This window comes from Phyllobates terribilis, unplaced genomic scaffold (genome assembly GCF_046119375.1).
Source record: "Phyllobates terribilis strain yellow unplaced genomic scaffold, ASM4611937v1 Scaffold_1__5_contigs__length_1240528914, whole genome shotgun sequence".
Taxonomy (NCBI): domain Eukaryota; kingdom Metazoa; phylum Chordata; class Amphibia; order Anura; family Dendrobatidae; genus Phyllobates; species Phyllobates terribilis.
In genome coordinates this window covers 1,167,805,399-1,167,829,600 of record NW_027362761.1, presented here as the reverse complement: position 1 = coordinate 1,167,829,600, position 24,202 = coordinate 1,167,805,399, and positions in this window count along the sequence as shown.

The window sequence follows — 24,202 nt, the reverse complement described above, 5'->3', positions numbered from 1 at the left end:
ATTCAGTTGTAAGCCTTGTGTAAAGACCTGAATGCTGCGCTGAATGTAGTGTGAATAGGTCCTTACATCCTACACCACCTCAGGGGATTGTTGTTAGGGAGTATTGCCCCTGGGTGGCCGCAGTTATGACCACCACCAGGGCTCGCGGTCACCCACCCTAGCTTTGGCATTCTGGGGAGCTGGTATAATGAATATCTGAGAAGAGCCCTAGAGAAGCAAGAACATTGGACAACCAAGAGGTGGTGGCCTCAAGTCAGGTGTAGTGTTCAACAGGGCAAAACTTTCTAACCTGCCCACACACACACACACCTGCCCACACACACACACACACACCTGCCCACACACACACACCTGCCCACACACACACACCTGCCCACACAGACACACACACACACCTGCCCACACACACCTGCCCACACACACACACACACCTGCCCCCACACACACACACACACCTGCCCACACACACACACACCTGCCCACACACACACACTCACCCACACGCACACACACCTGCCCACACGCACACACACCTGCCCACACACACACCTGCCCACACACACACACCTGCCCACACAGACACCTGCCCACACAGACACCTGCCCATACACACACACCTGCCCACACAGACACACACCTGCCCACACAGACACACACACACACCTGTCCACACAGACACATACACACACCTGTCCACACAGACACACACACACACCTGTCCACACACACACACACACCTGTCCACACAGACACACACACACCTGTCCACACAGACACACACACACCTGCACACACACACACCTGTCCACACACACACCTGTCCACACAGACACACACACCTGCCCACACAGACACACCTGCCCACACAGACACACCTGCCCACACACACACACCTGCCCACACAGACACAAACACACCTGTCCACACAGACACAAACACACCTGTCCACACAGACACACACACACACACCTGCCCACACAGACACACACACACCTGCCCACACACACACACCTGCCCACACGCACCTGCACGCACACACACACCTGCCCACACACACACACCTGCCCACACACACACACACCTGCCCACACACACACACACCTGCCCACACACACACACCTGCCCACACACACACACCTGCCCACACACACACACCTGCCCACACAGACACCTGCCCACACAGACACATGCCCATACACACACACACCTGCCCACACAGACACACACACACACCTGTCCACACAGACACACACACACACCTGTCCACACAGACACACACACCTGCACACACACCTGTCCACACACACACACACACACACCTGTCCACACAGACACACACACCTGCCCACACAGACACACCTGCCCACACACACACAAACACACCTGTCCACACAGACACAAACACACCTGTCCACACAGACACAAACACACCTGTCCACACAGACACACACACACACACCTGCCCACACAGACACACACACACACCTGCCCACACACACACCTGCCCACACGCACCTGCACACACACACACACCTGCCCACACACACACACACACCTGCCCACACAGACACACACACCTGTCCACACAGACACACACACACACACCTGCCCACGCAGACACACCTGCCCACACACACACACCTGCCCACACACACACACACCTGCCCACACACACATCTGCCCACACACACATCTGCCCACACACACATCTGCCCACACACACACACACTCACCATCCCCCGGCTCCATTCCTCCTGCCTCCTCTCTCTCTTCTCCGGTGCAGCACTGCAGGCCGGGCGCGCACTGCGAGACGTCAGAGCTAGGAGACACGGCCGCGCACAGGGCCGCGTCTCCTAGCAGTGACGGGGCCGGGCCAGCACAGGGAAGTTAACTGCTGCAGTGCTGGCCCGGCCGATGAAGAAGTAGCGGCGGCCGCTGCTGGGGGAGCGGTCGGGGGCCCCCCTCCTGCCACTGCTACCGGTATGTGCCGCGGCGGCCCACACATATAATGAGGGCAATCCGGCATTAGACACCCCGCCCGGAGCCGCGGGCCCCCTGCAGGCTCGGGGCCCCGGGCGGTCGCCCGGATTGCCCTCATTATAATCCGCCTATGATGGGGGAGTTAGGGGAGATAGCTGTAAAGTCTCCTATACACATTAGACTAAAGTCTGCTGAATTCGCAGCTGCGAAGGCAAATAGAGTCATGGCATGCATCAGAAGAGGAATAGGGGCATATGATGAGAACATTGTTCTTCCTCTGTATAAAGCGCTGGTAAGGCCGCACTTAGAATATTGTGCACAGTTCTGGGCTCCGGTGCTCAGGAAAGACATATTGGAGCTAGAGAGGGTACAAAGGAGGGCGACTAAGGTAATAAAGGGAATGGAGGGACTAGAATACCCAGAGAGGTTGTCAAAATTAGGCCTATTTACGTTGGAAAAGAGAAGGCTTAGGGGAGACCTCATAAACATGTATAAATACATCAGGGGGCAGTACAGAGATCTCTCCCATGACCTGTTTATGACGCGCCCCTGGGCCTGCTGTGTCGTGCGGCATCGCGCGCACGGGGGCTTACCCGGAGCCGGATCCGATGGGAGTAGTAGTCTCGTGGCGGTGACCCGGTCCGTGCCCAGGGAGTCAAACTGAGCGGCAGTCTTTAGCAGTAGATGTTAGAATGTTCGACTACGCCACCCGTTGAATGCGGCTATGAAGCCGCCGCTGCAGGACAGTCCACTGAGGCCGGTGGTACGCATGTGCAGCGTGGATGGTATAACCCCCAACGGGAGGGGTATGGCCTCAGGGCAGCAGATGTGGATGATAGTGGTAGTGATGGTGCAGCAAGGAATCTCAGAGACGTGTGGTGCAGTTTCAAGGTTTTTACTCACAGGTGTTGCTCCGGTCACTTCGGCCAGCAGTGACCACCCGAGCCGTGCTGCGTCCACCAGGTGCGGGACTCGGCCAACCCCCAGGCAGTTCCAGAGCGTGGTCCTGAGCTCCCCTCTCTTCCTTCCTACAGGCCGTCCTCACCAGGGACCCACCTATGTCCGGCTCCCTCGGGTCTTTTGGTGGCGAAACCTTTCCCGGCTTCCCTGACCCTATGCGTGGTCTGCCTTCCTGGTGGATATGGTGAGGGGTCGCGCCAAAGCTTGTCCACGACCTCCGGTTCCTGGCTAAGGATGATTAGCCTCTGCCAGTTTGGGATCCGGTACCCTTTTCTGCCAACCCTTCACCCTTCTGGTTTACTTCTGGGATCTCAGGGTTCCCTCTTGTCTTGTGTCTCTGGGCCTCTCTTCCTCCTTCTCTCCACTACAGGCCTGGCCCTGGAGCTGGGCCCAGCCGGAGCCACAGCTCCCTGTCAGCCCTCCTGGCTGAACTCTCTCTCAGAACTCACCCTGTCTCTAGATGGTGCCCACCATATATACTCCCTCTATGTGTGAGCCCAGGTGACTAGCACCCAATGGGCTCCTACCTCTATGCCCAGAGTCCCTCCCCTATCTGCCCCTACACTACTGGGATGTTCCTCCCCCCCTCCCACTCCAGCCAGGGACAGACGCTGTCGTACCTGCACATCTAACTGGTGGGAGTACCGTAGTTCTGTCCCCCGGAAATGGGATGAGTGTAGTGCATGCAGCAATCTGAGCTCAGTCCCACACTCCATCCTTACCCGGGAGTGGAATACCACACCTCTGGTTCGAGGTGCAATACCCCTGTAGCAGCCGAGTCCTCAGGGTGCTACATTTATACCAAGGATGGTGACAAAGACGAGGGGGCACACTATGCGTCTGGAGGAAAGGAGGTTCCTGCACCAGCATAGAAGGGGATTCTTTACGGTCAGAGCCGTGAGACTCTGGAACTCTCTGGGAGAGGAAGTGGTGATGTCCAACTCACTTAATGAGTTCAAGAGAGGCCTGGACGCCTTTCTTAAGAACAATAAAATTACATCTTATGCTTAGTGATAGTTAATTAATCCAGATTGGTGTCGGGAAGTGAATTTTTTCCTCAATGATGTCAATTGGCCTATACCGCATGTTTTTTTTTTTTTTGTTTTGTTTTTTTTTGCGTTCCCCTGGATCAACGCTGCGGAATAGCTGCAGTGCACAAGAAATAGGCTGAACTGGATGGACGCTTGTCTTTTTTCGGCCTTATAAACTATGTAACTATGTAACTATGAATTGCCAATATCGATGGGTTCAGTCAAAACACTAATGTGTATGGGGGCACCAGACACTTGATTGTCAGGGGAGTTAAGGATAAACTATGCTTGATTTCGGACTGTCAATCCTTTTGTTCTCCTGGAGATAAGTCACCGATAGGTGATGTCAGGTGATGGCTCTCTCATACAGAACACTGGAGCGCTTAGCTAACAGCCATCTAATGTGTATGAGAGCCATCTAATGTTTTATGGGGGCTTACCACCCCATTGCCTCTCTTTGATCACCCAAACACCAACTAACCTAAAACTTCCAACCGTCCCACCCAATGGACCTCAAACGGGGAAGGGATTACGCAAATGTGTTCAAAGTAGGTATTTCTAGGGATTTTTGTGGGTGGTTCAGGAAGGAGGATTAAAATGGTAAATGCAAGTAATTACCTATTTACCTCTGTGATCCCACTGATCATGAGAACTAGTCTCTGGTGTACCCAATTTGAATGGAGCGATTGAGCCAAATCCGTACCACTGCTTCATTTAATTTCCTCCGGACTGATAGAAAATACAGTATCTCATGGACATTACATGTAGCGAGGGTACGTTAGGAGCAATACATGAAGTTATAAAGTCTGAAGTCAGTTTGTCAAAATCAGAAAGCAGATTGCAAAAGAAAAAGTTGGATAAACTTTTCCATCCTTGTTTCCAATCCCTTGTCTATTCTTAGAGGAATGGGTCCCTCCGATGCTAATCTGAAGGACGTTTACTAGACAAGGACTTGTGTGACCATATGTGACCCCACTATTACCTCTTTAGTTCAGCTCAAAAATGAATTTGTAGCCCATAAAAGTGTCCGCACATCATGAACAACATTCTTGTGAACTCAAACAATGTAATAAATTCATATGTCATGATGAGAGCATATGCAACGGACTCCATGATTTCAAAAGTGACTGCACTGAATCTAAAGAGGTTGTATTGTTCATTGTCAACCCGATGACAACCACTGTTATGATGTCTGCACCTTTTTATTGTTCATTTGCTTCCTAGACGCAAAGTTATGAAACTTTCATAATAGTCTTCATTAAATATATTCTGACATTTTCCTGTTGTAAGTCTGTAAGTCCTTTATCTAGAGGAGTGCTCTGCAAAATGTTACAAATCTAACAAAGCTCCTGGTTCTGATAGCTCTCTCTGCTTCCTCCGCTCCCTTCTCTCAATGTTAGAGATAGCAACAGGGAAAGGGCTGATCTGCAATAGAGAGGTGAGAAAGTGTCTCAAGGAGGGCAGAGAAAAATGAGCTATAGATAAGGACGAATGAATGAAAATAGCAGCAGGACCCTGGATCCACACAGACCCCACAAACTACTTATCTGGGGGGTGAAAATGAATGAACGAAGAAATGAATATTGAAGCCGGAAACTTTCTGCAATTTTATTAACTATTTTATATTTCTATGTCAAAGGTGACTAAAGCCTTAAAAGGTCATTTCAAGTTTTGGGTTAATAATGCTTAAAGGGATTGTTCACCTTTTCTTTTCTTGCTTAAATGGATGTATTTTGGGTTAAAAATAATTTTTGCAAATGGGTTTCATTAAAAAAAATTGCCTTCTATAACCTCTGTGTTGCACTGTGTCCATTGCTGGCTGCAGAATGAGTTAACGAAGAATCCATCAGTGAGCTCGGTTTGTGATCTTGCAAAATTTATTTTTATCCCAAAATATATGCACTTAAATTTTAAAAAAAATTGTTCCTAACGGTGGACAACCCTTTTAAACAGTGGAGCTTTCTAATAATCTTTGTGTTTCCATTTCCATCAGTTTGCTGTCAGGGAATGGAGACACAGATTTTAATTCCTATGCAGTAAAACTGTACAGAACAGGTCATAGTCTCCGCTGAGATGTGGATACAACTGTTTCCAGTCTAGACTCTGTGAGCCGCACATGAGAAGCAGCTGCACAAATCTCTCTGGGTGTACACAGTGTATCAGTCTGGAGCCCGGACTGTTTTTCTCACCCTTCCTTTACTGAGTGGCAAATTTTACAAGGTATGACAGCAATGCGGAAAAAAATAGTTAAATTTGCTAACCAAGAATTTGGTAAAACTGGGGTTAGAACAGCTGTGGGAACGGGTGGTGGACATAGAAGCCGTCACCCATCTTTCCTAGATACAAAATGTCACATTTACGCTGCAGGTTTTCTTCAGAATTCATGGATAGAATTTTATAAAATTCCAATCACAACGTTGGTAAGTTTCCATTTTCGGCTAATACGTTCCGGTTGAACAACATTGGATTCCCAGACATTTCCAGGGGTGTAACGTGAAGCTCAAGGGGCCCTAATTAGTGATGGGCGAGCACTATAATGCTCGGGTGCTTGTTGCTCGGGTCGAGCACATTGGAATACTCGGGTGCTCGACCCGAGCACTGAGCCTCATGTAAGTCTATGGGAAATTCGAGCATTTTTCAGGCGGCTCCCCCCGGCGGTCTGCAGAGGGCCTAAAAATTGCCCAAATCGATGGGAACAATGCTCAAATGACATGGGAACAGCATGGGGAAGACCCCTGGAAGCATTTTTGACTCCCAGGTCACTGCTGTCAACAACGTTGTCAGAGGTATTACGCCACTTTTATGGACTCACAATAAAACATACAAAAACTAAACCAAAATGGATTTTCCTGGGAAATATGTTAAGGAACATCCTTTCCAGGGTAATGACTTGTATATAAGGCAATATAAATAACCAAAAACAAAAATGCTCCTCCACACCTTTGGTTATGCTCACACGTAGCGTATTTGATGCGTTTTTGCACTTTTGCATTGCTTTCAACCGTGACAAATGCATTCACTGGGAAATGTCATTTTAACATTTTACAACCTTATCTGGCCATGTGGTGTGTGAGACATCATCAGACACATCGTGTCAGCTTGTCAACATTTTCAGTTGACAGGCGGATGCGCTTATCAGTTATTATTCCACCAGCGGCACTAAAAACCCGCTCTGATAAAACACTGGCGACAGGGCAGGCCAGGACCTCCAATGCATAGAGAGCTAGTTCATTCCACGTATCCAGCTTGGATACTCAATAATTATAGAGGAATCACGGAGGACGTTGGTACGGTCGGCAAGGTACACCCTCAGCATCTTCCCCAACTTTGCACTCCTTGTGAGAGTACCCCGCGCCTCAGGGCCTGTGCGATGGGAGGGTCTGAGAAAACTCTCCCAGAACTTTGACAGTGTTCCCCTGCCTCTGCTGGATTGAAGTTGTGTCTCTATCGCCTGGACTCCTTGGTTGTCCAACGAAGTGTGCCCTCTGCCGCCAGCGTTTTCAGATGGGAATTTTTTTAATAGTTCTGCAACAAGGGCCTTCTGTTACAGCCCCATTTTTGTAGACCTGTCCGCCTCAGGAATAAGAGATATAAAGTTCTCCTTGTAGCTTGGGTCTAGAAGTGTCACCAACCAGTAATGACTGTCACCCAAATTTTTGAGAACGCGAGGGTCATGGGAAAGGCAGCATAACATAAACTCAGCCATTCGTGCCAGACTACAAAGAGGCAAGACTTCCGTGTCCTCACCAAGAGGATGACTGACCATGCTCTCCTCCTCCTCTCTGTCCTCTGGCCATCCACGCTGAACAGACGGTATGACAGCTGTGCAGGTAGTACCATCTATAGCGCATGAAACTAGCTCCTGTTTTTCCACCTCCTCCTCTTCCTCATTGTCACCCAATCCACGTTGGGATGAGATGAGGCTGGGCTGTGTGTAATCACCCTGTATGGTTCCTTGCTCCAGCTCATCATGCTCCACCTGCAATGCATCCTCTTTGATTGTGAGCAGAGAGCATCTCAGAAGACAGAGAAGCGGGATGGTGACGCTAATTATTGCGTCATCGCCGCTCACCATCTTGGTGGTGTCCTCAAGTTTTGGAGGATGGTACATATGTCTGACATCCATGTCCACTCCTGAGGTCTTATGTGTGGAGTCTGAACTGAATACCGACTGCCTTGTTGATGCTGGTACTCAACAACTGTCCTTTTCTGCTCACAAATCCTTCCCAACATCTGCAGTGTAGAGATCCAATGCATGGGAACATCACACACCAGTCTGTGAGCCGGAAGCTGCAAACGCTGCTGAAACATGGCAAGGGCGGCAGAAGCTGTAAGTGACTTTCTAAAATAGGCACATAGGCAGCGTACTTTAACAAGCAGATCCAGCAACTCTGGGTATGATTTGAGTAACCGCTGAACCATGAGGTTAAGCACATGGGCCAGGCATGGTACTTGTGTGAGCTCGCCTCGCGTCAGAGCCGCCACCAGGCTCCGGCCATTGTCACACACGACCATGCCTGGCTGTAGGTTCAGCGGTGTGAGCCACAGATCTGCCTGCTCTTTCAGAGCTGTCCACAAGTCTTCAGCATTGTGTGGTTTGTCACCTAAACATATTAGTTTCAGTACAGCCTGTGCTGCAGTGCTGCAGTGCTTCCAGCTTGTGACTGATGTGGTCATTTTGTAGATGGAGGCTGAAGAGGAGGAGGAGGCTGAGGAGGATGAGGTGCAGGAGCTGGAGACTGTGGGAGCAACCCTGATTGACTTAGGGCCTGCAATCCTTCACGTCGGTAGGACGTGTTCCGTCCCAAGGTCCGACTGGGTCCCAGCTTCCACTATGTTAACCCAGTGTGCTGTCAGCGAGATGTACCATCCCTGCCCACAAGCACTTGTCCACGTTTCCGTGGTTAGGAGGACTTTCCCGGTAACTGCATTGTTGAGGGCACGGCTAATGTTTTGGGACACGTGCTTGTGTAATGCAGGGACGGCACACCGGGAGAAATAGTGGCGCCTGGGGACCAAGTACCGAGGGATAGCCGCCACCATCAGGTTGCGGAATGCTTCCGTCTCCATGAGCCTAAAAGGCAACATTTCGAGCGCAAGCAGTCGTGAAATGTGGGAATTTAGTAGTGTGGGTTGTGGAGCGTTGGGTGCATATTTGCACTTGCGTTCCAAGGACTGGGGTATGGACAACTGAACGCTGCACTGGGACAAGGACGTGGATGTGCTTCCTGATGCTGTTACTTGACAGTGTGCAACGACAGGTGCAGGGCAGGAGGCATCTTTGCATGCACAACAGCGGAAGAAGCAATGGTGCCACCCGCAGACACTGTTCCTGGACCCTGTGGTTCGGCCCACAAAGTCGGGTGCTTTGCTGCCATGTGCCTGATCATGCTGGTGGTGGTCAGGCTGGTCGTTTTGTCTCCCCTGCTGATGCTGGCTTGGCAGGTGGTACTAATTGCCTTTTTGGGGTTATCGGCAGAGTCTTTAAAAAACAACCAGACTCGGGAAGACCTAACAGTTGTACTGGCAACTTCCTTTGTGTTGGTGTTACGGGGAACAGTTGCCTGCCTTCTGTCTGCGGCCACCACACTGCTTCTTCCTGCCTGTTGGGGTGCTCTGCCTCTTTCCCCCTGTGTGCTGCTGTCCTCACTCTGCATGTCCTCCTGCCAGGTTGGGTCGTCAGTTACTATATCATCCACCACCTCGTCTTCCACTTCCGCACCCTGGTCCTCCTCCTGACTTTCTGGCAATTGTGTCTCATCATCGTTCACCTCTTGTGACACTTTCCCACCGTTGCCTTCGTGTGACCGTGGCTGCTCAAATATTTGGGCATTGCTACACACGATCTCCTCTTACCCCGCTTCAAGTGGACCGGGCGAGAGGCCCGAATCTATAAATGGAAAAGTGAACAGCTCTTCAGAGTGTCCAAGTGTGGGATCAGTTGTTTCCGGGCACTCGGCATGGTGGGAGGAAGGAGGATCAGGGTGAGGATTATGCGGTCCAGACTCACGGCTACTGAGACTTGAGCGTGTGGAAGACAGGGTGGTGATGGTGGTGGCTAAGTGACTGGAAGCATTAGCCGCTATCCAACCCACAACCTTTTGACACTGATCTGGGTTCAGTAGTGGTGTGCTGCGGTCTCCTAGGAATTGGGACAGGAAGGTCGGGCGAGAAGATGTGGGTGTTTGTTGTGGCGCAATTTCGGCTTGCCCACGGCCTTGTCCTTGGCCTCTGCATGCACCATCACCATCACGTTCAGTTCCCCGTCCCTTGCCACGCGCCTCGCCCATTTTAAATGGAGGACAGTATCTTCCACGCTCACTACAAATGGCTGAATTTGGAGCAAAGGTATATGTAATCCGTGTGACGGAGAAATCACAGTTTTAAATACCTGGCCTGTAGGTAACTATTTTGAACAGCAATCGTGTGTCGAAAACTTTGCTGACTCACTGAAAAAAAATTAGAATGGAGGCCAGAAATGGCAATATTTTCAGCGCAATTATATGTGATCCATGTGACGGACAAACCACAGTTTTAAATAGCTGGATTTTTAGCGCTGTAATATGGAAAGGACCTGGCTGTATTCTGCAGTGCCAACAAGCAAATGTCGCGGAAAAACTGTGTTCTCTGGATTGCCTTTTAAGCAAATAATGAGGATTAAGTTCCAAAAAAAATATTCCTGGTCCTGAGACCTGGGCCTTTGTCTAGAAATATCTAACAGCAAAAGCAGACAGAACTGGACTGGAGCCTCTTGTGCTATATGCACTGCAGTCTGCTATATACACAGCCTGCCTATATACCCTGCCTGCCTGATATCTCTGAAGATGGATTAGTCCTCAGAAGGACTGTTAGTTGAGATGCATATGTGTAATGTACTTGTTTTCTCCCCACACTACCTAATACACAAGCAAATCTCTCCCTAGCTCAGCAGCACCTCTCCCTACACTGTCTGATTCCAGAGTGACTGTGACGAGCATGGAGGCGCCAGGTCTGATATACACCTGATGATGCTGTGCGGCCAGCCAATCACTGTAATGCCACAACCAACATGGCTACGGCATTATAATGAGTGGCAGGCAATCCCTGCATGTTCATTGGCTCTCTAAAGAGCGCCAAACATGCAGGGAGGAGACCCGAGCATCCGCCCGAGCATTTCGCAAGTACTCGGCGAGCTCTGAGCATCTCGAGTACTGAGATGCTCAGGCGAGTACCGAGTACTTGCGAGTATGCTCGCTCATCACTAGCCCTAATGTAAACTCTCCAACAGGGTTCCCAACTATCACGGGTCTTCAGTAGGATTGTACTTCTAAGGGATCATTCAGATGCCCAATTTTTTTTTTCACGTATGAAAAAATCGGACCGATTATTCTGAACAGAGTTTGATCAGAGTTTGATAAGAGTGTTGTACTAGTGTCATCTGATTTTCTCATAGAGGTAGAAATTTTTTTAAGAAATTCTCCAACTTCTACATTCTGACAGTCCGAGAATCAGACGGCACTCGGATGTCATCCGAGTGCAGTTTGATTTTTTTCACGGACCCATTGACTTGCATTGCTGATTTTGATCCAATCCGTCAGATCAAAATCGGACATGTCCACGATATTTTCCATGTGAAAAAAATCATGGACATGTGAAAAATAAGAAAAATTGGAGGTCTGAACAAGCCCTTATACAGGCAAAAGGGACCTATTGAGCAATCCTCGGCCCTAGGGTCCGGGTGCGACTACAACCCCTGCATCGTCTATTCTTATACCTTATTTATACCTAGATCATTATGACTCCTACCCGAGCACAAGAGCCTTGGCATTGGCCCATGTATGCCCGGTTAGCCATGCTACCATCAATCTTTCCTGGATACAGAAATAACTCATCAACGGTTAAAAAAATATATTTATAAAAATAAAAAAAGGGCAACTCAACGACTCACGTCTATCCATTATGATCTCATTTTATCAACATTTAAAAAAAAAAAATCTTTTTTTTAATCATATTTATTATTATTATTATTTATATTATTATTATTTATTGTTATTATTATTATCATTGCTTTTATTGTCTGTACATGTTGCTACTTAATTGTAAAGTGTTGCGGAACATGTTGGCGCTATATAAATAAAAAATATGATTATTATTATTAATACTATTATTTATATATTCTTTTGACTGTTATTTTATATGTTTTTTATGCTCTACATTTGTTTTCTAATTATCTGTAATCATATTTATTATTATTCTTTTTTATATTATTATTATTATTTTATTTTTATTATTATTATTGTTTTTATTGTCTGTACATGTCGCTACTTAATTGTAAAGTGCTGCGGAATATGTTGGCGCTATATAAATAAAAAAATATTATTATAATTATTAATAATAATACTATTATTTGTATTATTATTATTATATATATATTATTTTGACTGTAATTTTATATGTTTTTATGTTTTAATTTTTTTTCCTAATTATTTGGAATCATCTTTATTATTATTATTTACATTATTATTAGTTTTTTTATTATTATTATATTTCATTGTTTTTATTGTCTGTACATGTCGCTACTTAATTGTAAAGTGCTGCGGAACATGTCGACGCTATATAAATAAAAAATATGATTATTATTATTAATACTATTATTTATATATTAGTTTGACTTTATTTTATATGTTTTTATGTTTTAATTTTTTTTCCTAATTATTTGGAATCATCTTTATTATTATTACAACCCCTGGCAAAAATTATGGAATCACCGGGCTCGGAGGATGTTCATTCAGTTGTTTAATGTTGTTGAAAAAAAGCAGATCACAGACATGGCACAAAACTAAAGTCATTTCAAATGGCAACTTTAGGGCTTTAAGAAACAATATAAGAAATCAAGATAAAAAAATAAAAAATGTGGTACTCAGTAAGGGTAATTTTTTTCAGACCAAGCAGAGGGAAAAAATTATGGAATCACTCAACTCTGAGGAAAAAATTATTGAATCACCCTGTAAATTGTCATTTTCAAAACTAACACCTGCATCAAATTAGATCTGCTTGTTAGTCTGCATCTAAAAAGGAGTGATCACACCTTGGAGAGCTGTTGCACCAAGTGGACTGACATGAATCATGGCTCCAACACGAGAGATGTCAATTGAAACAAAGGAGAGGATTATCAAACTCTTAAAAGAAGGTAAATCATCACGCAATGTTGCAAAAGATGTTGGCTGTTCACAGTCAGCTGTGTCTAAAATCTGGACCAAATACAAACAACATGGTTAGGTTGTTAAAGGCAAACATACTGGTAGACCAAGGAAGACATCAAAGCGTCAAGACCGGAAACTTAAAGCAATATGTCTCCAAAACAGGAAATGCACAACAAAACAAATGAGGAACGAATGGGAGGAAACTGGAGTCAATGTCTGTGACCGAACTGTAAGAAACCGCCTAAAGGAAATGTGATTTACATACAGAAAAGCTAAACATAAGCCATCATTAACACCTAAACAGAAAAAAATGAGGTTACAATGGGCTAAGGAAAAGCAATTGTGGACTGTGGATGACTGGATGAAAGTCATATTCAGTGATGAATCGCGAATCTGCATTGGGCGAGGTGATGATGCTGGAACTTTTGTTTGGTGCCGTTCCAATGAGATTTATAAAGATGACTGCATGAAGAGAACATGCAAACTTCCACAGTCATTGATGATATGGGGCTGCATGTCAGGTAAAGGCACTGGGGAGATAGCTGTCATTACATCTTCAATAAATGCCCAAGTTTACATTGATATTTTGGACAGTTTTCTTATCCCATCAATTGAAAGGATGTTTGGGGATGATGACATCATTTTTCAAGATGATAATGCATCCTGCTACAGAGAAAAAACTGTGAAAACATTCCTTCAAAGAAGACACATAAGGTCAATGTCATGGCCTGCAAATAGTCCGGATCTCAATCCAATTGAAAATCTTTGGTGGAAGTTGAAGAAAATGGTCCATGACAAGGCTCCAACCTGCAAAGCTGATCTGGCAACAGCAATCAGAGAAAGTTGGAGCCAGATTGATGAAGAGTGCTGTTTGTCACTCATTAAGTCCATGTCTCAGAGACTGCAAGCTGTTATTAAAGCCAGAGGTGGTGCAACAAAATACTAGTGATGTATTGGAGTGTTCTTTTGTGTGTTTGTTTTTCATGATTCCATAATTTTTTCCTCAGAATTGAGTGATTCCATAATTTTTTCTCTCTGCTTGGTCTGAAAAAAATTACTTTTACTGAGTACCACATTTTTAATCTTGATTTCTTTTAGTGTATCTTATAGCCCTAAAGTTGACAATTGAAATGACTTTAGTTTTGTGCCATGTCTGTGATCTGCTTTTTTTCAACAACATTAAACAACTGAATGAACATCCTCCGAGCCCGGTGATTCCATAATTTTTGCCAGGGGTTGTATTATTATTTATATTATTATTAGTTTTATTATTATTATATTTTATTGTTTTTATTGTCTGTACATGTCGCTACTTAATTGTAAAGTGCTGTGGAACATGTTGGTGCTATATAAATAAAAAATATGATTATTATTATTAATACTATTATTTATATATTATTTTGACTGTTATTTTATATGTTTTTTTATGTTTTACATTTTTTTCTAATTATTTGTAATCATAGTTAATATTATTATTTACATTATTATTATTATATTTTATTGTTTTTATTGTCTGTACATGTCGCTGCTTAATTGCAAAGTGCTGCGGAACATGTTGGCGCTATATAAATAAAAATGATTATTATTATTATTATTATTATTATTAATACTATTATTTATATATTCTTTTGACTGTTATTTTATATGTTTTTTATGTTTTCATTTTTTTTTTCTATTGATTTTTTTTTTGCAGGTGTAAATAAGTTGCCAAAGCTGGAACATCTCTTATCCCCCTGTGAGTGGAATAAAGGCAGAAAATGAGGCAAGGACCTTGGACCGACTCTGTTTGTTATTCTGTAAAATTTGGCCGTCTAGCAGGAGCGCGGGACTGAACAGCTGCGTACGTGAAACGATCCAACCAAATGTCATTTTCAGCATTTAACCCCTGCACGACCCTAGCCCGGGCGGACTGGACGCACCTGTGTGCTTAGCCGTGATGAATGAAGTTTCAATCCAGCGTGAGATAGGCGAGAGGGGCTTCACCGGGGTCCCCCAGTCACTCGTGAAGCACATTGAGTCTGTCTGTGCTTGTCTCCCGGCCCATTGTGTTATTGACTGAGGGGTTGAAAGATTTAACGACTGCAGTCTACGTTCAGACATGTTTTAATGCAGCGAGTATGCAGCCTGTCGTTTTATTGTGTCCCGGCCTCCCCGCCCCATGCACAATAAATGTGAAAAAAAAAAACCCGCTCTTGGCTTCTGGATACGACGCTCTAATTAGGAGTCTAATCTTACGTATTATTGCATTAGGTCGGACAGGAATACTGGCGGCGTTGGGTTACCATTGTGGACGCTCACAGTTCATGACTTCATCGTGGGATTGGCAAAGTTGGGGAAGAGTTCTAGGAATAGACCATAAGTCCGTGCGGAACGTTACACACCCTTAATAAAATTTGTCACACTTGCACCTAATTTACCAGTGCCGGGAATAAACATCTGACGAAAATAGAAAAAGGCGTCCTGGAAAAAGCAAAACTCGGGTCAGGAAGTTTTGCAAAAGTTTTTAATACCGTGGGAGTTGGACTGTGAGTTATAGACCCCTATGCGGAGGTTTTAGGCAGCGGCTCAGCAATGACATCATTTGTCTGTAGCCCGGTAACTTGTATGGCCAGTACATCGGATCTGCCAACACATCGCAACGCACTCGCTACAGATGAAATAGATAAAATGCAAAACACTATGATAGCCGAGAGCTACACGTTCTGGCAGTACACAGGAGAATAGGAAAGAAGCAGCACCTGCCGCAATCATATATCCACAGTATGGGACAGGTAGCAGGGTATCCCCGCCCAGAGACACACCCAAAGTCCAAATAAAAGAGAAGACTGCGAACAGCACTGTACATGGGAGCGGATTATAGCATTAACCCCTTCACGACGCAGCCAATTTCCTTTTTTTGCGTTTCCGTTTTTTTCCTCCCTTTCTTCCCAGAGCCATGACTTTGTTATTTTTTCTATCCACATAGACATATAAGTTTTACTTTTGTACGAGTTGTACTTTTGAATGACACCATTCATTTTACCACCTAAAATACTGGAAAATGGAAAAAAAAAATTTCCAAGTGTGAAAAAAACGCAATTCTGACATTGTTTTTTGAGAATTGTACATTTTGTGATAAAAATGACCTGAAAATATGATTTTTATTTTTAATGGGGGAAAAGGAAAATGATTTGAACTTTTATGTTTTTTTATTTTTTTCATATTTTTTTACTTTTCACTGTTCTTGTTAGTCCCCTAAGGGGACTTGAAGCTGCGATCGTCTAATCGTTTGTGCTATATGCAGCGATGCCACAGCATTGCTGTATATAGCAAGAATCATGGTCTCCTTTGAAGCTCGGCCACATGTAGGGTTTCAAGGAGCTCCATAATGACAGGCACAGGGGTCTTCAACAGTTGCTCACGTCATGGAAGCCCCTTAAAGATTGACCACTCTTAATATATGGCAGTGGCTATGTACCGTATGTCTTTACTTTTTGCCTTCAGTTTTCATTTATGGGTGGGACCGAAGTCTGATGTGGTCCATTATAGTCACCAATGAGCCTGTGTAGTAGTTTGCAAAAGTTTAATAAAAGTGGCGACTCTGATGTTTCAAGACGTCGGACCTTTATGGGATTCTCTACTGTTCCAGCTTTGTTCCTGTAGGTTTCACCGTGAGGGAGCCTCAAAAGCTGCAGAATATTACTATTACTGGTTTTCTAAGATGGAAGTTTGTCCTTGATGATTCTGCAGAATCACTGAAGGATCTAGAGATGTTGATGAATATTTTGTAGCAGGTAGATTGCGGGATGTCCTGTGTTGAACTGAGATCCCATCTCAACACAGTCACTGATATCTTTCATTAAATGTACTTTTGCTCCATGAGGTGCTCCATGCTGTTGACCCAATCTTCTTGCCGATATATCTAATTTAGAGATGAGTGAATCGTATTCGTGCAGAAATTCGCTGGGCCCAATGAATTCACACAATTTGTGATTCAATTTGCAATTCGCCCAAAAAAATGCCTGCCGTCATTTTCCACAAAGCGAAAGATTGCGTGAGCCAGAGAAAGCTCATATGACCTCAAGTGCTAACGTGCAGAATTATCCATATTACTTTTCAGCTATCACATCACATGGTATAGCACAGCCAATCAGGAGTGACTATCGTAGTCAGTACAAAAGCCGAGGCAGGGAATGCAGTAACCATTGTGAATCCGGATAGTGAGAGAAAATCACAGCTCACAGCTCAGCCATACTGTAAATATATGGAAAGAAAGCCATAAACACTGAATAAACATTACAGATAGTGTGCGACAGCACTGAATAAACATTACAGATAGTGTGCGACAGCACTGAATAAACATTACAGATAGTGTGCGACAGCACTGAATAAACATTACGGATAGTGTGTGACAGCACAGCAGTGATGGACAGCTATCTTCCGTGTACACATAGCCAGATTTGGTGAGGTCACTGTGACATTACTAAGGCTGTGTAATGTTTAATACAGTCATAGGAGACTCCAGAGTGTTGCACATGTGTTTTCAAGGCAATTGGAGGCTGTACGTACTTGAGATCTGCAACAAACCAAATTTTTGAAAAATTCAACAAAGCTGGTGAATTTCAAAAGATTCACTCATCTTTAGTATCTTGGGAAATCCCATGCTGAATGATTTTGAGAGCTCATGCTTCAGCTTTAAGACATCTAATATGAAATTGACTAACTTGGAGGTTCTGAATCCAATAAGTCTTTCCTACACTACTACGACCTGGGGCAACTTTTCTGCTCTTTCTTCTTCGAGAAGTTCTCTGACACTCTTACTCCAGCAGTTCTCCTTGAGTAGATTCCCCAGGAATCTATTTCTCTTCAAGCTACAGAAGGTCTACAGGATTATTTCAGGTTGACCATGTCATCTCATGTATTCATACTGGCTTATCTGTTACCTCCATTGTCCACATCTTTATACCTTTTGTAAATCTGCCAAAGACATTCTTGAACTTTGCTTAGGGTAAACCACAAAACTGTCACCTGAACTTAAAAAATATTTCAATTTGAACTTTCAAAAATGTATAAAAAAATGGACAATCTGCCAATAATTTAGCTGCCGAAGACTCATGACTCATTCTTAATAATACGTCACACTGCAGCTAATTTACAAGTGCCAGGGAATAAATAACATTGAAATCAACCAAAAGTAGCAACCAAATTCCTAGGACAACCTGGGGTCATGAGAGAGGTCATGTGCCTGTACAATAGTTTTAGGCAGGGGATACACATTGACATCAACAGTTTGTGACCTGGTTATAGAATTATCAGCGCATTAAAGAGGACCTGTTACTTGCTCAAAAAATTTCATAAAATACATTGTAAAAATCCCAGAGTTGCACTGATTTTGCCGCTCTTTTCCTTTTTGCGCTGCGTCGCTCCATTGCAGAGATATTCACATTTGTTTCTTCTGGAGCACAGAATGTGAAATCTCTGCTCGCAGACCAACTGGGCATTTCTTCAGAGTCTTCCCTAGGGATGTCCACTTTCACCCTTTCATCTCCCAGACACTGCCAATCATCTGAGGTTGCTAGACTGGACTGCTAGATTAGATCCTGAGCTATAATTGGGAGTAGTGAAAGCACACGACCCCAGAGACGACTCTCAAGAAGTTGGTCTGCGAGCAGAGATTTCACATAGTGCACTCCAAAAACAACAAATGTGAATATCTTTGTAATGGATCAATGCAGAACAAAACGGAAAAAAATGTCAGAATCACTGGAGCTCAGGGATTTTTAGTCACCCTTCTCTTGCTCTCCATTTTGCTAATGGTATACAGTAAGATGTAACTTCCTCCACAATACAAACCTTCCGCTTTTGCCTTCAAAACTTTTCTCATGCTGCACCAGATCTCTGGAATGCAATACCTCAGACAAGCAATTTTTACCTTCTGTACTACCCCTACTTTCTTATAGATTGGTATCTCTTGTGAGCTGGACCGACCCTCCAAATTGTAAATTGCTCTGGTACATGGTGGTATAATGTAAATAACTACTATTAATCTTTATTATTAAAGTGTGTGAAGATTGGTTTGGAGACCTACCCTGAGAGTTGAGGTAATTACCAGTGGCTCAATGTGTGGAGCCAGAGGAACACAATTCCATAAGTTGTGTGCTGACCAACCATTCTCGGGTAGTAGAGCTCAGCTACTATGGAAGTTCTGGCTCTGTACACTGCTTACATCCATTCACCACCGGCACTGTAAACAGCTGATCAGTACAGGTGCTAGACCCCTGATGGACAACCCCTTTTAAATATGGTTTATGTGAAGTGTCAAACTCTGCTCTAAAAGTACTTTATTAGAAGTATATGATCCGCTATCTTCTCCGTTCTCTCATCCTAATGACATCCTTTTATTTGGATTTTTTGAGCTTCTTTTGAGAAGACAGAACGTTCAAACTATTTTAGGAACAGCTTGACATTCTTAGTTAAGAGATTTTACATGGTCACCAACATGGGTATGTCACCACCTCTTCAAGTTTACAAGTCTACACAACTCTGGACTCCAACAGGGACTAAATGACATCTAATTTTGGACCCTACAAATACTTACTGGAGCATTCTGATCAGAATCTTTGTAAATAGTGTACATTACATTACTCATCATGAACTGATCTTGAGTCTGTATCATAGTCCAGAGCTGCCTTCACAATTCTGCTGGCTTCAGATCTCAAATTTCCACAGCATATATTATGGTAGCTTGTAATTACAAAGTTACTTAGCTGTTTATGTAACTCCTATAGAGAACCTCATATAGATCAGACATGTCACATTGCTCCAAAGGAGCCGCCTAGAGTACATGGCATCTGAGAACTTTTTGCTTCCGAGACACTATTTGGGAAACAAAAAGTTCTGAAGGAGAACATTCAATCTTTTAGATCTTAGACCTCAAGGACATTACTAACCATTAAGACCATTTCCATGGAAAGATTATCCCAGCATGACAGAACCAATGGATGAAAAGCCAAATGATGGAAAAGACCAGTTAGAGAAAAAGTTTTCACCACCTTAGATCCACCATTATCTCTCCAACCTTTTGTCATTAAATATGCAACATCAATGGTCATCTTCACTTACATTTCCAAGAGTATGCTTCTGGTAGGAAATTAGAATTTTACAAATTTCACAGATTCTATGATGGATTTTTCAATTCCTTTATATTCTGTGACTTACTCTGCCATTGTCCAGTTTCCATCTTGTCCCATCAGCCATCATTGTAAAGATTCCTATCGCGGGGATGCCGTTGGACTTTTCTTCGATCACTTAGCGTCTAAGACACTTCAATGCCAATGACAGATGTGATTCGCTTGGTTTGGTTATAACTTTGGTTGTTTTTATTATGAACCCAGATTTCACCAAGCTAATTTGATGCCCGGGTATACTTGATCATCTGTACGATTACTTAGTTCATCTGTCTACTCTCCTTGGCTTACCCGGCAATATGTACTTACCATCTCTGGTACCACATCTGTATCTGCCTAAATCCCATTACCATTTATAATTTCTCCCATCTGGATGCATGTCCTTTCTGCCAGCCAATTTCTTGCAAGTCAACCATCAGACCTGGCAGAAACCTAACCAAAGTTGTGGAAAAGGGGGAGCACTAGGTGAAATTGTGCCCTTCAGTTGGGTCTTTACCTGAGTATTGCAGGAATAAGACCATTAAAGGGGTTGTACCAGAGACAGAAGAAGAATCGATGCGAAACCTGGATGATAAAGAAATAAGACAGAAGAAGAATTTACGCCTTCGAAATGTGGTGCTGGAGAAGGATATTATCAATATCATGGATGGCAAGAAGAACAAACAAATCAATTTTGGAATAACTCTAGCCAGACATGTCACTCGAAGCAAGGATCACCAAGCTATGACTTGCCTACTTTGGACACATCATACAAAGAGAGCAATCACTGGAGAAGGACATCATGGTTGCAAGAATAGAAGGAACAAGGCGAAGAAGAAGACCAGCAACCCGATGGCTTGATACTATCAAGTTAAAGGCGGAAAAGACCTTGGTGGACCTGTCCAGGCTTGCACAAGATTCATCTTCGTACAGATTGTTCATCCATGAAGTTGCCATGGATCGAGATCGAACCTAAGCCCGTTAAATATTAATAAATAAATCACCTGGGTGTCCGATATTGAGACTCCCACAGGTCTGATCCTGAGTCCTACCTGAGTGGAATAGAGGTCGAGCATGCACGCCACCGCATCATGCATTCTCTATGGGCTGGTGGAGATAGCCAAATATTATACATTATTTACTCTATTCAAAGCCCCGATTTCAAGATCACTGGGAGTCCAACCGGTCAGATAACCAGGGATCAGAAGTGGATATGCACAGGGAATAAGTTATAAGCTTGGTGCAAACCCTTTAGCTATTCTCTGTATAATATGTCTCTCTGAGTGAAACACCCCTCTGGAAGGCCATCGCTGTAAGTATGGGAGGTCTTCTCATAGAGTGTTACCGTATTTGATTGTATAGCACACGGCTGCCCTAGAGGTATAGACTTTGGTGTTCGAGGATTAACACGAGGCTTTTAATCATGGCATAAACTGTTTATATATAGAGCAGAACAAATCGAGGATCATATAACAATTTACATCTCCATCTTATCCAGCACCGAGAAACCACAATTATCCCGAAAACAGGAAAAAGGAGATCAATAACATAAAAAATCACATTGTTCTTGCGACAATTAAAATCTTCTCGCAGTCAAGAGTTAGAAAAACAAAGCCGCGAGTTTACGTGTGATGTCGGCCAATAAACAAGTGATTTTCTACATTTCCATAAACACATCTCAATGTTTAGAGCTTTGCACAAATTACCATTCCAAACAGAATTCTGCTGATTAGATTTTTATCCCTCAGACTGGAGCGGCCCCGGGCTGTCAGATGAAATTGTGAGAATTTAATTAATGTGCAAAGAGGAGGAAGGATTCATCGCTGTAACCCAAGACATCTTGGACGCTCGAAAGGGATTCTAAAAAAGGTTGTCCAGTTTGGAATATCCATTTTCATATACCCTTTCAGAGAATTCTGAGGGGGGTCCTCTGTTCAGAATCTTCATCTCTTGCATCCTGAACAGATCTCTTTCGGAAGGACCAGTCTTGTCCTGCATTGCACAGACAACCTATTGATTTAAATAGATAGTGCAATACTTTATTTCTCCTGAAGAGGCTCTGCAGGGAAATTGAACACTTACTGCTAAGTTTCCCTATCCCTATCCCAATCACAGATGATCGCTGGTGATTCCAGCAGGAGAACACTTTGTGATCAGCTAACGATTCAGGGATGGCAGCAAATATCGGAATTAGAGAACTCCTCCAAGGTGGTGTCGGACAAAAAAAATAAATTTGGTTTGCCCATGTATGTACCATTCCAAGATGTCTAGGACCTGGTACTTGCAAAAAAAAAATCAAAAAACAGTTAAATACCGTGTAAAAAGCCATGAGCTCGCTTGACTCTCCCATGTCGTTCCACTGCAAAGATAGTCACAATTTGTTGCTTTTAAAGCGCAGTATGTAAAATTTTTGTTTGCATACCAACTGGGCATTTCTTCACAGTCTTCTCTCGGGGCATATGCTTTCACCCCTCCCAGATTTTGCCAATCACATCTCAGCAGTGTCTGAGAATGATGGACTACTGGATCAGCTGCCCAGCTGTGATTGGAAGCATCCGGGAGTGAGAAAACTGTGAAGAAATGCCAAATTGCTCTACAAGCAGAGATTTCAAATACTGCGCTTCAAAGGCGACAAATGTGAATATCAGAAAAAAGAGGCAGAATCAGGGGAGCTCAGGAGTTTTTACAGACTATTTAACTTATTTTTTTTAGCAAGTGACAGGTCCTCTTTAATGTACAACAGTGTGGTGATCAGGGAGAACTAGGTACTAGTGATGAGTGAGCGTGCTCGTCACTGCTCGAGCAGTAGGGTGCTCAAGATGCTCGTTACTTTGCATTTTTACTCGTTACTCTGTATTTTTACACATTACTCAGTATTTTTATACAGCTCGCACGCATGTTTGGTACTTGCTAGACAGCCAATGAACATGCAGGGATTGCCTGCCAGCCACTGTAATATCGTAGCCATGTTGGTTGTGTTAAGGGGACGGTTGCAAACAACTTTATTAATAATGGAAAGCAACCGAACCCGGGGTCCGCGATGCAGCCTGGAAGGCTGCGGCCGAACACCTTCTGGGTAAGAAGGTAAAACATCCAACTAATATATAAATCCCTCCAGTGTTACTGCACACCGGGACGGGAAAAGGGATTCGCACTATCTCCGTTAACTGCACGAGAGATGTGCGACAAATAACGTAGCCGTAGCCCTGTTAACTTCACAGAGGCTATGCAGCAGACGCGTGTGTGTGACTCACGCCGGTGTATACGTGCTCCCAGTTGGTGTGCTACCGGACTGCAGAGTATCTCTCCACGTGGCTAACAGGCGGTGCCGGGAATACGGAGTCCGCAGTCTGCTCGGGGTGTATAGCGACCCCCTTGTCGGAGCCAGACTGTCAAACGGAACTACCTGCCTCCGTCCAGCTAAGACTGCGTATCCCCCGCTAAACCTGCCTGTCCGAAGCTAGAGCAGCAAGAGCACACGTGGAGCCCAAACAGACAAGCGTCCACACAGTAACACAACCTCAGCTCAATGATCAGAGCGCACCGCCATGTTTGTGGGTGGGCTATTTAAAGACTAAGCCCTGGCCACCGTCGCATTATTGGTCGCACTACTGATGACATCACTCGCGGCCAATCAGGCGGTGCCAGGTCACCGGATCAGCTGACACCAAACCACCAATCACGGTCCGCCATGTCACGGACATGCTCAGTGCAGTGAATCCTGGACTTAGGCTGTTCCCCTCCGCAACCTATGCTTCACACTTGTAGGAACAAAGACCCAAGAGACAACTTGTACATCTCGTGCCCCAGCTAGGCATTGGGACTGACAGTGATGCTGAGCAGCATCAGCCCTGGCTGGACTGGAATGGGAGACCACAGAATCCACTGATGATTCTGAACCAAT